This window comes from Crocuta crocuta, unplaced genomic scaffold (assembly GCF_008692635.1).
Source record: "Crocuta crocuta isolate KB4526 unplaced genomic scaffold, BGI_CrCroc_1.0 scaffold172, whole genome shotgun sequence".
NCBI lineage: Eukaryota > Metazoa > Chordata > Mammalia > Carnivora > Hyaenidae > Crocuta > Crocuta crocuta.
Window position 1 is genome coordinate 4376264 of NW_027528872.1, and position 10413 is coordinate 4386676.

Consider the following 10413-nt stretch of genomic DNA (forward strand, 5'->3'; position numbering starts at 1 on the left):
TTTGGAGAAGTTGGATTTATTTATTGATATCTTTCTTCAGGTTTTTAGTTTTCTCAGCTATTATCTTTTCATTGTTTCTTTTGTGCAGTTTCTCTTCTTCTTTTCCTTTATGGATTGGTTACACTCTTTGATACTGCCTTACATACCTTCTCTTTCCAGTCTAGATAATTGGTATCAACCTATCTTAAAATTCACTGATTCTTCTGTGTAGGCTCCTCTTAAGCTCATCTGATAAATTCAATTCTTATTTTATTTCTTTAAAAAAATTTTTAATGTTTATTTATCTTTATGAAAGAGTGAGAGCAGGAGAGGGGCAGAGAGAGAGGGAGACACCAAATCTTAACCAGGCTCCAGGCTCTTGTCTGTAAGCACAGAGCCCGATGTGGGGCTTGGACTCACAAACTACAAGATCATGAGCTGAAGTTGGACGCTAACTGAGTGAGCCACTGAGGTGCCCCTTATTAATTCTTGGATCAGCATTTTGTCTTTTTATAATTTCCATCGTGGGATCCCTCATTTCTCACATTATCTATCTTTTTGTTTAGAAAGAAAGAAAAAGAGGAGTTGGAGGAGGAAGAGAGGAGAGAAAGGAAAGTAGTAAAAGAGGGTAAGAGAAAAACAAAGCAAAGCTTATTTTCTTCATAAAATGAAGGACTAGGGAATATTTGCTCTGAAGAAAGAAGATTTGGACAGGAACATGAAAATATCTCTTTGTAGCATTGGGGTTAGTAAGACAGTAAACAATTATTACTGAGCTGAGGTTAAGTAGAAAAAGGACATCCTGAAGGCAGACCTCAGTATATGGAGACATTCCCCTAGGGTGTCTACTGATAGAGTAGAGAAAGGCACAGTCCTGGGAAAACAAAAATTGGAGTTCAGAGCCCAGTAGGGCAGAATTGCTGATAAATGCCCCAAGTTTTGAGTTAGAATTTTTGTGGGAGTTGACAGCTGGTTCTAAACTGATTCTAAAATAATTATGGAAATGGAGAGACCTAAATACCAAAGACAATTTTGAAGAACAGAAAAATGGGAAACATACTATTTTAAATATCAAGGTTTATTGTTAAAATGTCACTTAAGGTCCTGATATTAATTCAAGGGAAGACAAATAGATTAGTGGAACAGAATAGAGTCCAGAAACAAACCTGTAAATGGATAGATATTTTATTTGCAGAGCATTGTCAAAAGGATAGTTATTTCAATAAATGGTGCTAGGTCACCCTGAGGGGTGTGTGTATGTGTGTAAAATTCTTATTTAACCCTGTATACAGAATCATTTCCAGGAGAATTACAGATCTGTGTATGAAAGGCAAAACAATAAAACTTTTAGAAGATAATATAGTAGAATATCTTCATGACCTACGTTCATGATCTTGGGATAGACATAAGCAGTAATCTTAATAATTAAATTTAATTAAAGTTTAGAACTTCATCTTATATGCTATTAAGATAATGAAGAAGGGAAATCACAAAATGAAAAAAATATTTGACAAAGGTCACTTAACTAAAGTATGTAAAAAATCAGTAAGAAAAGGACTGATAAAATGGTTTAATTAAGTGAAAACTTAAGTAGGTACTTTACAACAAATAGCCAAAATGCTCATAAGCATATGACAGGATGGTCAGCATCATCTTTAGGGAAATGCAAATTGGAATCCCATCGACTTTAATACATACCCACCAGAATGGTTAAATTTTAAGAATAACAATACCAAAGGTTGACAAGGATATGCATCAGCAGGAATTCTCTCACACTGCTGGTGGGAGTGTAATGTGAGACCATCATTGTTTGTATTCCATACTAAATTTGACACATACCCTGGGATCCAGCAGTTTTACTCTTAGGTAAATATAGACTGTTTATAGCATTCTTAGTCCTGACTGTCCAAAAACTTGAAGAACCAGAGGTATATCCATAATGGAATGGATAAATGAAGACTCATTGAACGGATTCTTCTACACCAATGAAAATGAAATGAGTTATGGCTATCTGTAACAATATGGGCGAATCTTACAAAAATAAATGTTGAGTGAGAGAAGCCTCCTATACGTACATGTTTACATCCACTGTATAATTCCACATAGGATAGGGAGTTCAAAGTCACAGAGCTCAAGACTGTTCTGTGGTGTTAGAATTCAGAATAGCAGTTAACTTTGGAGAGGAGGAAGGGGATAGGTGATTGGGATGGGCAGGAGAGAGGATTCTGGAATACTAGTAATGTTCTGTGGATCCAGGTGGTGATTATACAGAAATGTAATGATGTTGAACACCTTTTCATATACTTATTGCCCATTTGTAGATCTTTGGAGAAATGCCTGTTTGAGTCCTTTTTCATTTTTCAGTTGGTCACTCTTCATTCTTTAAATAGATCTCCCATCCAGATAAATATTCTTTGCAGTATTGCCTTAATATTCAAATGTTGGAAATCACAGTTTCAAAATAGATACATCCTTATCTATTTACATGTGTAAAATATTCTGCAGCCCTCAAAAAGAGAGTCATATGGAATTGTTTTCTGTGATCTATTGTTAAATGAAAAAGCAAATCACAACATAGAATAATCTCATTGTAAATTCTTAGAAGAGGATCTGGAAGGATACAGAACAACTGGAAAGGAGAATGAGATTGTGGAGATAAGCAAGAGACATTTCATTTTTTCTCTGTTTGCTTCTGTATTATTTAACCCCTTAATAATAAAAAAGTATTACTTCATAATGAAAAAGTAAATTGTGTCTCCCCTTAACTCCATCCTGTCCAAATAGGTGATTTCCAAGAGTCCTTCTTAATGTAACCACCCCATAAAATAGGTATTTTTTGAGAATAGGTTTAATTTAGATATTTTATTTAACTTATATACATGTGTGAAAAACAGCACTGTTTAAGGGACAAGAGCGTAGGCTTCCAACCTCAAGTTTTAATCCCTGTGCCACATTTTACATTTGGCTTCTCTAACTTTTAATTCCCTTATTTAAAACAGTGAGGCAACATCCCTTTGAAGATTAGGGATAAGGCATCTAAAGCCCCTGGGTACTTAATAAATGTCAGCCGTAGCATTTATTGATTTATATTTATCCACTGTTATGTCATTTAAATTCCAGAGTGTCACAATCTAGATTTGGTTTATGTAGATACAAAATTAATATTTGTTGGTAAAATCTATATGCCAGCATCTCACAGTATACCACTAAAACAAATGAATTATAGTAGTTTTCATTTTCATTTGTTTGCTCCTGGGTTGTTTTCTTTCTTTGAGTTTCTAGCACTTTCCTCTTCTGTAACCATGTTTTTTTAACATGTCACTTTATTATGAACTGACCAGACATTTAATATCAAGTAAAGTAGGTATAGGTTTTTACTTATCCTATGTTTAGCATTGTATTGAACATATGCTTACTTATATTCTGGAGCCCAGTACTTCAAGAATCAGATCTTAAAATTGGCATCCTGGAAGGCATTGATGTAAAATACAGATTTGTACCAAAATACTAGAATGCCCCAGAAAGTTTTCTTTCTGAATACATTGCAAGTGACAGATTAAGATAATATTGTCATACTCTGCATTAGGGAAAAGCAGATAGAAGATTCATAATAGCATGTATCTGTCAAGTGCTTTTCAAATGTTGGAAATCACAGTTTCAAAATAGGTACCTTAGAGTTTATGGATACTTGTATTTCCATTATGTCAATTGGAATTTGACTCTTGATACAATCCTGTGAGGTTTTGGGGATAGGGGGTATATTTCTATATCCTGCCACACCTTATGTTAACAGATAAGAGCCCCGGCGACTCAGCAAGGTTAGACAGCTTGCTTGAGGGTTCACAACTGGGATTTGCTGAAATTTTCTGACATCTGGTGGTAACCATGGCCAGCACTCATGTAGCTCTCACTGTGTGCTGTACCAAGACATAGATTAACTCATTTGCGATTGATTCACTCAGAATCCAGAATTTGTCCCACTTTAGAACATTGAGTAGAGATAAAGTTTATTGTTCTCTCTCTCAAAACAAATATTTATTTAATGTGTTTAGCTTTTATTACAATAGTTATGAATAAAAACATATTTGGATTTCCAAGGCTGTATTATACTACCAGAACAGAAGTTGGGGCAAAAGATGGGTTAAATGGAAGATGAAAAGAAGTACTTCTAAGACCCTGGCTTAATAGGGTAATTTCAGTTCAGCCTTCATCCTTTCTCATGCCTAATTAATCCAAACAATATCCTTCAGTCTTTCCTCATTACATAGAAACCCTCCTCACTCCACACTGTTCTGTAACAGCATTTGTAGGCATCCTCCGTCTCTGCTCTCCTGTTCTCGTCTTTCTCCCCACGTACTCTGCTGGGCCCCACTTCTGTATGCTCTGAACATACGTGCACTCATATGCTCCCACCGTGCTGGGAGTATGAAGTGTTCTCCTCCCCATTTCGGCCACTTGAAATCCTCCTTATGTTTCCAGGTTCAGGCCATGACCTGCTTCCTCCGTGAGAGCCTGCTGACCCTCTCTCCCTACCCCCATCTCCTGTTTACCCCTGGCCCCATCTAATAGCAGCTCTGCCACTTGCTCCCCAAATTGCTATCCCCTCACAAAGGATAAACATGTCTCATTCATCTTTATCTCGCTCACAGGAGGTTCATACAGTGGACACAGACACATGATTGTTTGCTCTCTCTTAATACTATTAAAATGAATTTGTAAAATCCTTTTTTATAATGTTTACTTTTGACAGAGTGTAGGAGGGTCAGGGGTAGAGAGAGGAGGACAGAGGATCTGAAGTGGGCTCTGTGCTGACAGCAGTTAACCCAGTGTGGGGCTTGAACTCACGATCCTCCAGATCGTTACCTGAGCCTGAGCCACCCAGGTGCCCCTAAAACATTTTTATTTAAAATTTTATTTTTAAGTAATCTCTACACCCAATGTGGGGCTCAAACTCACAACCGATATCAAGAGTCCCACACTCAGGATGCATGGGTAGCTCAGTTGGTTAAGCGTCCTACTCTTGACGCTTGAAGCTCTGTGTCAGGCTCTGTGCTGAAAGCACAGAGATTCTAGCTCTCCCTCTCTCTCTTCCCCTCCCTTCTCTCTCCCTCTTCTCCTTCTCCCTCTCCCCCCACCCCACCTCAATAAATAAATAACCTTTAAAAAAAAAGTTGCACACTTTACTGACTGAGCCAGCCAGGCACCCTTAGAATACAACTTTTATCTTGTAATCCCTGGCTTGAGAAAACTTCAGTGATTTCCCTCTGCTCCAGAATTATGTACAAAATCTTTAGCCTAGAATTTGAGGTGATCCGTAAATAACTGGAGCTAACTTGTCTTTGTAACCAAGTTTTTTCCTTTTCTGATCTATCTATACTTAGTGTCAGGAACATGTTTCTTTACCTCGCAGTATACTTTGGGTTTCCCCGCTTCCCTTGACTATGATCTTTTTCCTTGCTGAAATGTTTACTATGTTCTTCATGAAGGCTCTTCAGACCACTGCTTCAAAAACTTCAATGTGTGTTCAGTTTGCCTGAGAGGCAGTATTAAAAACTGGGGATCATGATTCAGTGGGTCTAGGATGGGACCTGCATTTCTAATAAACTCCCAGATGATTCCATGATAAAAAGGGATTACATTTTAGCCTTCAGTAGCTATTATTTGTATCAGTGTTTTGAAAATAGTGTATAGTTCTCTTGTGTAATAGCATAATGAGTTATCTCATTTTGAATTTGATTCTTCACTTTTTATGTCTTTTTTCCTCACCTAAATTGTTTTGGTTACTGGTGGATATTTTATTTTATACCAATTTGCATCCTTTATATATAATGTTTGCTCTAAAACAGTTGATTGATAATTAAAAATAGAACAGTTTCCACTATAGTAATCAAAAATGTTTCCTGACCTCCTGTATGCCCCTTTAGCCGTGCTAGGTATAGGCCCCTACTCAGTCTTCTCCTTCCTTTAAGTAAAGCAACTGTTTCCATTTTTGGTCATTTTTAGTATTCATTCATTCGTTGATCAGAATTTATGGGGGCGCCTGGGTGGCTCAGTCAGTTAACTTCGGCTCAGGTCATAATCTCACAGTTCGTGGGTTCGAGCCCCGTGTCGGGCCCTGTGCTGACAGCTAGCTCAGAGCCTGGAGCATGTTTCAGACTCTGTACCTCCCTCTCTCTCTGACCCTCCCCTGTTCACACTGTCTCTCTCTCTCTCAGAAATAAATAAAAAAAGAAACATTAAAAAAATTAAAAAAAGAATTTATGGAGTACATCCTAAGTACTAGGACTAAAATAGTTTATACAACTGACAAATATTGTCATTTGGGGGTTTTGTATTCAAGTATGATGAGAGGGAGAGAAAAAGGTAAACAAACAAGTAAAATGTAGTGTGATAAAATATAGTATGATAAGTGCTGTGGAGACAAATCTGGAAAGGGGAGCACAGGTTAGAAGTGCTGGGATGTGGCTCACGTGGGCTCATCATTCCAAAGGTGGGAAGGGCTCATTAGAAGGTGACTTTTGAGCAGAGGCCTGAAGGAGATGAGGAGGAGAGCAAAGCACTTACCTGGGGGGTGCGTTCCAGACAGAGAACTGCAAGTGTGGGGCTGCTGAGCTGGACATATGCCTGGCTTGTTAGAGGACTTGTTGTAAGGCAGTTTGACTACAACAGTGAGTGATGTGAGGCGAGGTCTGGAGGTGAAAGGTGTCAAGTTTTCTTTGGGACCTGGGCACCGCTATATGGATTTCAGCTTTCATTTAAAATTATATGGGATGATATTAGAAGGTTTTGAACAGAATTGTTATCTGGCCTTATTTGGAGGATCACTTTGGTTGCCACGTTAAGGATAGGAGAAGACTTGGGTGGAAGAAGAGAGACTGGCAGTAGCTGTTTGTAGTGAGTCTTGCAAAGGAGGATGGTGGCTGGGACCAGTGTGGTAGCGGTAAAAATGGGCAGAGGTGATTGGATTCTGGATTTATTTCTGGCCATGAAACCTGTAGAATTTTCAGACATACTGTGAAGAGTTTGAGTAAGATAGGTAATTCTTCCAATAGAGTGATTACAGTGTAGCTATTGCCTGTCCAGTGAGTTCCCATGTTACCCCATCACCACACAGATAGACATTAGCCCTTCACAGGAGAGCCTCCAGACACTGTTAAATATGAGAGAAAAACAGCAAGAGACCTCTCTTGTGCCATAAGCAGTCATCGGAAGACAAAGCATGGTGCTTTCTGGGTGCCTGGGTGGCTCAGTCGGTTTTAAGCATCCAACTCTTGATTTCAGCTCAGGTCATGATCTCATGTCATGGTTCATGGGATCAAGTCCTAAGTTGGGCCCTGCGCTGTCAGCACAGAGCCTGCTTGGAATTCTCTCTCCCTCTCTCTGTCCCTCCCCTGCTCACGTGCTCTCTTTCTTTCTCTCAAATAAATAAAGTTACCAAAAAGAAAAAAACCTGATGCTTTCAGTCAGCCATATTTTTTAATTTTTAATTTTGAATACTTCTCATGTCAGAAGAAGTTGCAAAAATAGTACAAAGATACCCCATATACTCAAAAGCCAACTTCTCCCAGTTTTAACGTCTTATGTAACATAATGGCATATTATCCAAACCAGGAAATTGACACTCATGCTGCAGTGAATGAGATTCCAGACCTTACTCCAGGCTCAGTAGTTTTTGTGTACTCTCCTTTTCCTACCATGTGTTTTTATACAGCATCGATCACAGCCTTTTCTGTTTCAGGTGAGAGTTACTGTTATTAATTAAGGACTTCTCCTCCACTCCGGCAAACAGTTGTCAAATTTATTCATTCCCATCTGTGCTTCGATGTTAGGTAACGCAAGGGGTCGATGAATTGTACTGAATGTCCCCAGATGGCTTTTCTACAGCAGGACCTCCTCCTCCCCCTTCTTTCCCTCTCTTCTTCCTCTTTCCTTTTCTCTACTCCCCCCACTCAGCCCCATTGTCTTTAGCACTAACCTCCCAAAGGATGGGAGTAAGGATGCTTATTAGTTAAAAAATAAATTTTTTAAAGGTGGCTTTGCCTTCTCCGCTATGAATAAACTTTAAAAGCCTTATTTCTTATTCAACAACAACAACAAAAATCCACAAATCCACAGCTGTTCCACTGGTAAAAATGAACATGTTTTGTTCCTGCAACATATTGGAACTCTCTGAGGCTTTTAGTATTTTAAAATTACACCAATTCATTGTTTTTCTTACTATGACATACCATTTATCAATAATTTTATGTTCAGAGCTGTGTTTAGAAAGGAAGGAGAGAATAAATTTGATCAATAGCAGAAGATTTTGGCATGGTAGCTCCTCTCTGGGTATCTTGAATCTGACATTTCCTGTTTCTGTGACCTTGGCCTTTTCTTAACCCCTCTGCCTTGGTTTTCTCCAAGGGATGGAAATAACATTAGAATCAACTTCATAAGGTCATAATGAAGACTGTCTGTGAAATATTTAGAATTGTGTCTAGCACATAGTAGCATTATTTTGTTTACCAGAAACAAATATCTGAATGTGGATTTACATTGGTATTAGTAAAAACATCATTTGTAGCAAAATATGTTAGTTTCTTACAATTGATGTATTTCTTCAAATAATTTTAAGTGCACTACTGTTACTTAGTATGAATAGTGAATCTCTTGAATATATAAAGAAAGTTAGAATTTTAACACTTGGGGACACCTGGGTGGCTCAGTTAGCGTCTGACTTGGGCCCAGGTCAGGATCTCATGGTTCGTGGGTTCAAGCCCCATGTTGGGCTCTGTGCTGACAGCTCAGAGCCTGGAGCCTGCTTCAGATTCTCTCTCTCTCCCTCTCTCTCTCTCTTTCTCTCTCTCTCTGCACCTCCGCTGTCCATGCTCTATCTCTTTCTCTCTCTCAAAAATGAATAAACATTAAAATTTTTAAGAAAAAAAGAATTTTAACACAGGTACCTTATAAAAGAAGAAGTCATACTCAGGAAAATTTAATTCTGGATTTTCAATTCTGAAAAACCCTTCTTTATTCTTTCCTCCTAATAGATGCTTAACAGAGTATTGTCCCTCACAGTTGTTCACACAGAAGCAGTGTAAACTGATACTTTTTTCCTTTTTTATGTGTTAGTGGAATCACAATTACAGGTCATTACCAGCAAAGACATTAACAGTGTATGTTTTCCTAGCTTGTTGCTGCTAGTTTAATGATTCAGCCTTTTACTGGGACTACTTCCTGCCTGATCAGTTACTATTCTTATTTTATTTGGGCCTGAAATACCGGTCATTTTTATTGGATACAGTGTCTCCCATCTAGATGGCAAATATAAAGAGTCAAAGAATAAGTAACTTTCTAAAAGATTAAGAATGTAATAAATGGCAATCTCCTACTAGTGTTTTTCTGAGCAGGAATGCTCACCTGTGTGAGGTTGATGGGTGGAGCTATACTGGCAAAGCTTGTTCTGCGAGTGTGAGTTTGGGCAGGGCCCTTTCTGTGTGCTGCAGGAGCAGTACATGCACGGAGAGAAGGAGTGAGCTCCTGAAGGCGAGCCTCGTGCCCACACACCAGCCGGCTCGCCTTGGGTAAGGGAACAAAACCGGCAAAGAAAACTGCTCGAAAGGGGCACCCGAAAGCAGAGCTGGAACCTTAAAGTGCTGCGGGGACCTGACTCAGAGTTAGTCTGTGGTGGATGAAGTCAGAGCCGTGGGACTGTGATTCACTCTGCACGCTTTTGCACAGAATGTAGAGCTGCTGTGTCCTGTGAGAGCCTCTGCTAAGGACAGTCACTGGGGATCATTGTAAATATCGATCCTAAAACCTGTGCCACAGCAGGAGGTAAGGATATCTCGGTATTCAGATGTTTGACTCCAGCAACGTTCAGAATATTTCACGGAGTCTATTTTTATATTTTATTTGGGCACGTGTTTCTTTGGTTGCTTTGAAGTGGATGGTTAATTTTTTTAATTATTCAGAAATTGAGTAATTGAACTTTCATATTTGTCATGTCTGTAGAGAGGTGTTTATTTTTTGAAATAGATTGTACCATATAGGTATTGGGCACTGCAGCTCTTTTCTAGTCAGTTTCAGAAAAATACCCATTTTTCCATTTCAAATCAGCTTATTTCTTAATGTTTTCTAGACTTAAGGTTAATGTACAAAAGTCTTCGTGACTCAAAGAACGTACCTTTGTTTAATAAACAACCAGTATATCTCATGAAAAAAACTGTTTTTCCTAGTGGGTTAATAATATTTCAATTATTGACTAATTGAAAATAGTCAGCACCGACTTACTGAAATGAATTGAGCACATTGTATAAAAAGACTGTTCAAATTGGCATAAGGAAGTAACCCTTCTGCCCTTTTACCTTCAAGTACTGTGTTTTTTTTCCCCTCATTGGTATTAGTAAGGATAACCATCTTTGTCCATAGAATAATGTGGACTCTTTCCTGTTG

At 38.5% G+C, this 10413-nt stretch overlaps 1 protein-coding gene across 5 annotated transcripts in view; it reads left to right on the top strand.

Annotated features, from left to right (window-relative positions):
- ARHGAP32 (Rho GTPase activating protein 32) overlaps positions 1–10413 on the top strand; it is a 300153-nt gene that overhangs the window by 231148 nt on the left and 58592 nt on the right. The window contains exon 1 of one of the 5 annotated variants that reach the window (XM_077756544.1): positions 9469–9795. The exons of the other annotated variants lie outside the window; for them this stretch is intronic. The gene's annotated coding sequence lies outside the window, so the exon portion shown is untranslated. Of the gene's footprint in view, positions 1–9468; positions 9796–10413 lie in introns of those variants that run through there. 5 annotated transcript variants of the gene reach the window in all.